We start from the raw sequence: 9,305 nt of genomic DNA on the forward strand, positions 1-9,305 counted from the left end.
GGAAATGATTCGGACATCGCAACACTAGTCTGTCTGTGACTGAGCATGGAGGCTGCTTTCCTGAAGGACAGCACACAGACATGCCCAGACATTATTCTCTGAGAGGTCTGCTTCAGCAGCATCACTCAGCTCAATATCATGCAGTGATGTCACAGCCCTTCTAGCTGATTCTTATCTGCTCAGGACGCGTCACGCAGGATTCTGAGCAGTCCTGCTTCTGCTAGATGAAATGACCTTTCAGGATGTCTGTGATATTAAAGGAGCAGTACGGGAACATCAGACATTAAATGTAGCCATTCAGTGGTCTATTGGGGCTCTCGGAAAACATTTCTTTCCCGTAAAGGTAAATGGAATATTCTCTAATGTAAGTTCAAAGCACAGGCGGTGACGAGGGTGTTAGTGATGATTACTCATCTTCTGCTGCTCCACTCCAAAGTGATGGTGTGATCAGTGCACATTCTCTCTCCCCCTCCCCATGCCTGGGCATGCAGCTCTTATCAATGAGGAGAGAAGTGACATCACTGGTCTAGAGATCACAGTCCATCCCATCTGTTCTGATTAACGTGTTATGATTACACACACAAGCATTAATATTCAAACTCCATTTGTAATGCTCTTATGGAGATCTGTTGAATGTCAGGGCTTAGGCTGGGCGCTATGACGGTATATACTGTGTGACCAGTGTCAGCCGGTAGTGATTATGCTACTGTGTTATATCTGCTATGTGATTTAAAACAACAACAACAATGAAATAAATAATAAAATCACTGTGAATTGTCACAGAAAAGCCTTTCCAGCATGCCAGCATAGACAGTTTAGTTGATTTTAATGAAACGATTATTTTTATGTCCACTCTAAACACGGTGTGACTATGCTGTTTACAGTTGGCATGCAAGGTTGAAACTTGCCACATTAATGTAGAATGCAACTGAGATGTTGTCAGTGTCAGAGGTTTCCAAATGTGAGGATACTGATTTTTTTTTGTAATAAACTGTGGTTTCAAATGTGGCTTATGCAGTTTTATTTATTATTTAATACTCTTTTTTTTTTTTTTTTTTTTTTGGACCTGTACATCTAGTCATTGATTTTATTTTTTTATCTTTTGAGCCTTTTTAAGACTTTCTAGCTTTAGATGAACTTTTCTAACTTAAGTGCTATTTAATCAGAAGCTTTTTCCCCTACTGATCCCAACAGATTCATTCATTTGTGCACCAAAAAAAGGGTACATACTGTATACATATCAAAGTTCTTTTCATTTTTGAAAGTATTTAAGTCACTGGATTATAGAATTAAATTTACTACATAGATATGCAATATATAAACATTTTCAAGGTTGAATTTACACCAAAAAGGTAACTATCTTGTATTTTTTGGTTGCCCACTCCTGTGAGGCTTTTTAAGGCTCTGTCCACACGGAGACGTGTTTAGCTGTATACGCATAAATTTTGTATTGTATAGGCGTTTCGTCCAGACGGATCCGGCGTTTTGGGAGAGTGAAACCGATATTTTTTGAAACCGGGTCACAGAGTGGATAAATCTGAAAACGCCACCCTTGCGTTTTCGTGTGGACAGCGAATCCGTATATTTTCTGAAACGATGACGTCATCAGCCCACGTCTCGCCCCTAGTCAGACACCGCTACGTCACGTAACGCCAACAAAAACATGAACAAACACTGAACCGATTGTCTTTTTATAACTAACATTGACACAGATTAATAAATGTATTGTTCTATGTTCGTTTGTATACCGCGCGCAAGGTTTATGCGCATAGTCCAAATCTTCTCCGTTTTAGTGTATCTCTGTGGCAGAATTACAGCGCCACATGCTGGTCTGGCATGTATACTACATCGTTTTGTGTCGGTTTCGTGGTTTCGTGTGGACGCAGATATTTCTTGAGACAAGGAGAAAAAAAAGATCAGATAGGGAAAGCTCTGGCTTCGTGTGGACGTAGCCTAAATCTATACCATTTACTATACTGTTAATTGTACATATTTCAAGTAATGTCAGTTTTGGTAGGCCTGTGCAACGTATTGGTTAATTATTAAAGTACATACTAGGGCTGCACGATATTGAAAAAAACTCACATTGCGATATTTTGTTTTTCTGCGATATATATTGCGATATGAAGAAAGAAAAAAAACCACCAGATGACTTGAATAGCTCTATTTGGAAAAAAATAATCAATGATTGGTAGGGTTGGGTACCGTTCACATTTTAACCGGTACGGTATTGGTACCTGAATTTCGGTGCCGGTACCCAACGGTACCTTTTTTCGGTACTTTACTCTTCGGTACTTTTCAATTTCAACATTTTGAACAATAGAGCCCTACGAACTTTTTCTTTCTTTCTTTCTTTTCCCCCCCAGAAAATCTTGTTTTAATTTTTCTGAAAATCAAATGAAGGCATTAATCATTTATTTTAAATCAAATGAAAATTAAACCCTTTTATTTTTTGGCAAACAAACTGAGGTTTACTGTTGAAATTAATACATGGAAGAAAAATTGTGTGAATATTCCTTTAAAACATTTTTTAATAGGCTAATAATTTTTTTTTTTTTTTACAATTAAGTGATTAATCTTGTTGTAATATTTATTTTTATAATTTTAATTGTTTTATTTAAATTTGATAGAAAATGGAATATTTAAAGATGTACATTATACTCTACAAAACTAATACAAGAGTAATATATTTATGTTACATGTTAAACCGTAGTTTTATTTTGACAGGTTGTCATGAAGTTTCTGTGTGTATACAGTATGATGATGCTAGTTTTCTCAAATGAAAAAGTGATTAATCTAGTTGTAATATTTATTTTTATCATTTGTTTTAAATTTGATAGAAAATGGAATATTTAAAGATTTACATTATACTTTACAAAAGTAATACAATAATAATATATTTCTTTTACATGTTAAACCGTACTTTTATTTTGACAGGTTGCCATGAAATTTCTGTGTGTAGGCCTATACAGTATGATGATGCTAGTTTTCTCAAATGAAACGGTAAAATTCTTGCGAAGTGACTCTCACAGCAGCTCTGGAGATTAAGTTTTTGTGTTCATGCCGTCATATAGTGAGACGCAGAGGCCGAAAATCACTGCGAGCATCACGCGTTCTTCAGTATTTGTGTAGTAAACAAAACCGCGTTTCCGCCATTCATACATACAGAGGCAAGCGCTCTCTTTCTCTGTCTGTAGCGTATGCGCCCAGATGCGTTCTCAGGTACCGAAATTTGGCACCGATTGATTTAACGTGAATCGGTACTCGGTAGTACCGACGCAATTCGGTCAGTACCCTTAAAAGTACGGAGTTCAGTACCCAACCCATTTTGTAGATGAGTAAATCAGCATAGAAAATAAACTAATTACAAGCATAGATAATTATAATAGAACAAAGATACAAATTAAATAAACAGTGCTTTATATTTTTCAGGTCTAACAGTATTCAGGTACCGAAATTGAATAATCAAATGTAAAATAGCACTGCATAGTCTTCACTGTATAAATTAATTCTAACAAATCTGTGTTAAAGCTACAAAAGTGATTTTTCTCTGTTTTGTTGTTTGATTAACATTCATGACACAGAAAGCAACAGCAACATTAAAATGCTGTGAACCAATATACTGTTACACATCCATTTTCTTTCTCAATTGTTTACCTTCACCTAAGCCATAAGCAACTGTGTTTACAAGGATAGTACTTGCAGAGACATGCATTTTGACAATTTCGCTTGTATGTGTCATTTAAGGCACAAATAGATGCGGAAGTGAACGGAATTCGGTGTTCACGTGCATCTGCGTGACTCTCACCGTGTCTACACCGGACACGAGCGGCGTGGCGTGAAGCGACAAAATATGACAGAACCCATTGTAATCAGTGATGCTGTCTACACTGGATGCGGCGCGACACGTCAAATCCCCGACAGCCTCATTCTATTAAAGACGTATTGACACAAAGTTCAAATAATTTGCAAAGGTCGCTTTGTCGCGTCCAGTGTAGACAGACTTTAGCTGTTGCGGTGCGGGACGGTGCGACACAACAACTGTCACGTCTGGTGTAGACACGGTGTCTGGGTGTGAGCAAAGAAAATGATCAGTATAAATATAACGATCAGTACTAAACATCGCACATCAGTGCTTCCCACAGGTTTGAAATATACTTGCGGTGGTAGCCGGGTGGAAAATCCTCCTATTACCCACGGCACAAAAATGGTCTACTACATGTGACAAATAATGTGTGATTTTTAACTATTTTAATTTATTGAAATTCATTTTAATTACATAGGCTACTATTACATTTAATTACATGTTATTAGTATGCATTATTATATGCATTGTAAATTATGCAAAATTACAGCTTTTAAATTGTGGAGTTCTCCTTACTTTGTCATACAGTGTCTCTCTCTGTGAGTGGGACACAGATTTTACTGATACTAGTAAAATCTATATATTGAATAATATATGTCAAATAATGTTCTTAGTCTTTTCTTCCTGTGGGGAAGCATCCCAGCCAGAAACTACAATAGTTTACTATGAATGAAATGGAAATTAAATTAAATAAAATTAATTGTGTAACCAAAATACCAATAATGCCCAGAAAAAGAAAAAAACGTAACCTGTGACTTTTAATTATAAACAAGCCCGAAATACACCGGGACTCTTATTTTGAAATGTCTATACTATTGCCTTCAGATGAGAGAGAAAATATGCATTCTTACAACCGTATAAAACATTATATAAAGGTCATAAAGTAGACATTGTCATAATTCATCAACTCGAGTTCATAAGCAATCGCTTGGCATAAATGTGCACTATTCATTGATTGAGAATCACTTTGAAGCCGGAGGGATTTTGCTTTATTCGCACACGTGCTCCTTAAATACATTTTACAGTTCGCGCACATCTATTTTTATTTGCGACTGAAGCGCCCGCACTGTCAAGCCCTGTCTTTGTCTGTGAAATATCCGCGGCGTCTCTGCAGCGCACGTGGGAACGTCAGCGGGAGTAAACAGTTCTCGTGCACACAGAATGAGCAGATACGAAACGTGTAGGGCGAAGGAGAGATTTTCCACTAGTTAATCGATCACGGATGGTATTATTATTTTGAGCGGATAAAAAAAGGGTGAGGATAAAAATAATAAAAGCAAAAATGTTTCTCCATATATACTTGGGCGGCCGTTAATATATGGGCGGCCCGCCCAAGTAAAGTCTATATGTGGGAAGCACTGCACATCCTGTGATGTGACTATCGCGGATGCACACATTGCGATATCGATGCTGAAATGATATATCGTGCAGCCCTAGTACATACAATATGATGCTTGCATTTAAAATGAATCCACTTTAGTTTCATGCACTTTAACTTGTTGAGTTTCCAGTAGGCCAGTTCCATCTTACTTTTGATGTTGTGACTCCAAGTTGTGAGTATAAGAGAACATAATGTTTAATATTAGCTTATTATTTCAATGTCTATAGCAAAAATGGAATTGGAATTTGAAAGTTAAATTTATATCTGTCTATATTAAACACTGATTTAATCATTTGTTGGCATCATAGTTCAAAATTATTCAGTCCCTGTCTCATTTTTATATGTGCTTTTAAAATGCTTTCAAAATAATAAATAATGCAGGTACAGTGCACCTTTTGTTTACCTTGAACTGTTAAATTGGTACGTACAAATCAATTACAAATATTCAATTTGGAAAAACGTGCCTTTTGTCTTCTAAATTTGTACTGTGTTATCCAGCTTGGTTTAAACATTTTGTATATAAATGGCAACAATGGCTTGTGTGGTTAAAAAAACAAAAACTTGGTGCTAATTCATAAATATAAATATAGTCTTATATCTGAAAATGTTGATATTTTGTCTGTATTATCCAGCTGTAATGCTGAATGAATAGTTTATAGTTGGATTGGCGCAGCCCTTTCAGGACAGTTTCTCCGAAAGTTTTTTATTTGCTGCGTATGATGTCAACCGATTACACAAACTGATTCAGCTGTAATGTTTTCTTCTGTTTGCATTAGAGATCATCCCTTTTAATCTGATCCGCTCAGGTACAAAAGAGAGCGAGGGAAATCTTTCATGTGGGTACACATTCACGGACATCACAGCCGTTCAGGTCATGTTACAGCGACTGGGCTGACAGACAGGAAGAACAAATATCACAGCAAAGATTCCGGTCTCACAATGTTGCTTTGCTGTAGGTGCATTTTGGACAAAAGGCTTGTGGTAACTCTGATTTAGATTGCAATGGATGGTTTGCGTTTGTCCCGATGGCGCCACTTTGTTTTTGACACCGCCCCCTGTCTTCCCAGCACATCAGGGTTGGCCTGACAGGAAGTCTGAGCTGTGGCCAGGCGTATCCCACGCACACAGGCAGATAAAACGTGCAGATAATACCACCTGCCCGTAATCTCATACTGCCCCCGTCTGCAAACATGACTGATCGCACTCTTCCCTCCAACCTGATCACCGGTCGTGCCTTGTCCACCAGTCTCTTGTTTTGCTGTTGTTCCAGCGGTGCTTGCTGTGAATGTTTGTGCATGAGCACTTCCAGCAAATTTGTTAATCACGCTGTCCTGACCGCTGCGTGTTGCGGAGGAGTGGTGCTGTTGAGGGCAGGATGTTCTGGTGGGAGGTAGAGTTCCTCTGTCTCTCCATCCTCAAGCGCAGCTTTGTGAATGACATAACACCGCCCATGGCGCTTATGTAATCCACGTCCATCCTATTTGTCTCCTCTCCATCTCTCTCTGTTTGTCAGGCTAGATGGAGGCTCATGTAATGCCAAGGGATTTGTAAACTTAAACGATTTTGTTGCATCATGAGTGAGCTCAGTCAACTTAAACTCAAAATGAAGTTTTAATAGTGGCATTACTATGGCACAGTGTGATTTATCCAGAAAGGATTAGTCACAATAGTTGACTAAAAAGAAAATATCTTCGCATGTAGTGATGGCAATTGATATTATTCAGCCAAAACAGAAAAAGAAAAGAATTTTGACCAAAAGAGTTACGTATGATTAGCTTTTCTCTAATACCACATTATGACTGTGAGTATTATGATAATTTATTTAGAGAAAATATGGAGAGGTGGCTCATTGCCAAATAAGTATACTGTCACTTAGGGCTGCTCGATTAATCAAATGCGATTGCCATGTGCATTTTGTCGGTAAAGCCGGTTCTGTAATCAGCAGTAAATCTCCATCATGTGCTTTCAGATGGAGCAGCATTTACTACACAAGAGCCGTAGTTCACTGACAAGTTACGCAAAAAATTGCAGACGATACTATTGCGCGATTATGAAATCGAAGAAATTATTTGCGATAATGACAGCTGTTTGCGTAGCTTCTTAGTGAACTACGGCTCTGTATAGTACATGCTGCTCTATCTGAAAGCATGTGAAAATACCACATTTAATAACACATTTTTACTCCAAACTCACTTCTTGTGACGCTACGTTCTGCTCAAATGCTCGTATAATAATAGTTTCGTAGGGCTATACATTATTTGGCTAATTAAACAAAAAAATCTGTTAAATCTGATTCTGCTGCATAGAACTGAATAGAAATAATAATGACTGATTTTAAATTAAAAGTTGTCAGTCCTGTGTTCCCCATGTCTTGTGTTTTTCTCCCCATGTTCTCCCCATGACCTAGTTTCTCCCTCGTGCCAGTTGTGTTCATTTGTTTCAGCTGGTTCCCGTTAATTTCCTTGAGTAGTCCCATTTCTTAAGCCCTGTGTCTTTCCATGTCTAGCGTCCGGTATTATACGTCTAACCCCAATGCTACGTGTGTGTCCCTGCCCGTTCCATGTGTGTCTTTATTTGGATTTAATAAAGACTGTGATGAGTTCTGAATCTCCTTCGTCTCTGCACTCCTTCGTCTCCTCCACAGTAGCAGTATCGTGACAAAAGTCTTTATTTTATGTTATTTAATAAAATAATGATTAATAAAAAGCAGTTTCGGTTTTTGGCCTAGTGCATCTAGAACTTTTGGTTTTGGTCTTTCAGCTTCTCAGTGAACTACGGGTCTGTGTAGTATATGCTGCTCTATCTGAAAGCATGTGAAAATACCAAATTTAATTACACAGAATAAGGCATGCAACATATTTCATAGTATTCGAAGCAGTGATAAAGGCATTGCATTATAAATATACTTTATTATAATGAAAATTATAATAATAAACCATATATTGTCGTAGTCGTGTGTTTTATTAGTCACGTTGAATCAATGAAAGCAGTTAAATCTTCTGTTTATTCAGCTACCGCTATAGAGATTTCCTGGATTTGTTCTGCGGGGCGTATTTGGAGTTTCCGTGTGAGAGCGCCCTCTGGCCTTCGGATGAAGATTTACTGCTGATCACAGAACCGTGCTTCACTGAAAGATACGCATGACAATCGCAGCTTCTGTCTAATCGCGATTGCGATTTCATTTCGATTTATCGTGCAGCCCTACTATCACTGGTTTTCAGTTTCAGTTTATCACCAGAGTACACAACCTCCAAAATACGGAGTATCATTACCGAGTTACCCAAATTTAATTACGAAACTTTATTTGCGGTTTCAGTTTTTGGCTAAATGAAAACTTCAATTTCAGTAGTGACGCACCGAAATTTCGGCCACTGAAAATTATCAGCCGAAAATAGCATTTTTGGTTTTTGGCTAAAAGAGAAAACGACTGTAAATATAGGACTATGCATTATTTGGCTAATTAAACAAACAACAACAAAAAAACAGTTAAATCTGATTCTGTTGCATTGAACTGAATAAAAATAATCAGAAGGAACCAGAAAAATCGGTCCACTAACTAAGAATGGCCATGCACCACCACCCACAGAATCGAGAAAGAGCTATCAATCTGTCAATCTTTTCCGTGTCTGGGCCGGGTGAGGTTTCCCGTGTTGCTGGATGAGGACATCACTAAATTCAATGATGAACTGCCTTTAACTGAAAACTGAGTGTTTACTAATTGTCATTTTGCGTTATTGACACACTATTTTCCTAATGAATGCTGTACAGTTGCTTTGACACAGTCTCTATTGTTAAAAGCGCTATATAAATAAAGGTGACTTGGCTTGACTTAAAAATAATATATTGATATTATTATGATTTTACTTTCAATAAAAGTGTGGTTATTTTATTGGCTTGTATTTTTTTTAATTCAGTATCATTAAAATGACTGATTTAAATTAAATATACATATTTAATAAAATAATAATTAATAAAAAGCAGTTTTGTTTTTTGGCATCTAGTGGCATCTAGTGCATCTAGAAATTTCGTTTTGGTCTTTCTGCAAAAAAAAAAAAAAAA

General features: G+C 37.3%; 1 protein-coding gene and 1 long non-coding RNA gene across 15 annotated transcripts in view; one reads left to right on the plus strand and one right to left on the minus strand.

Moving 5' to 3' along the window:
• LOC107748260 (casein kinase I-like) overlaps positions 1 to 9,305 on the plus strand; it is a 67,926-nt gene that overhangs the window by 31,357 nt on the left and 27,264 nt on the right. The window lies entirely within an intron of this gene.
• The window catches only part of LOC107748262 (uncharacterized), a 40,006-nt gene that overhangs the window by 7,941 nt on the left and 22,760 nt on the right, over positions 1 to 9,305 (minus strand). For all 12 annotated transcript variants that reach the window (XR_001640907.1, XR_001640908.1, XR_001640911.1 and 9 more), the window contains one exon: positions 8,800 to 8,899. This is a non-coding gene — a long non-coding RNA (uncharacterized LOC107748262). The remainder of the gene's footprint in view (positions 1 to 8,799; positions 8,900 to 9,305) is intronic.

This window comes from Sinocyclocheilus rhinocerous, unplaced genomic scaffold, assembly GCF_001515625.1.
Source record: "Sinocyclocheilus rhinocerous isolate Xijiao unplaced genomic scaffold, SAMN03320098_v1.1 scaffold830, whole genome shotgun sequence".
Taxonomy (NCBI): Eukaryota; Metazoa; Chordata; class Actinopteri; order Cypriniformes; family Cyprinidae; genus Sinocyclocheilus; species Sinocyclocheilus rhinocerous.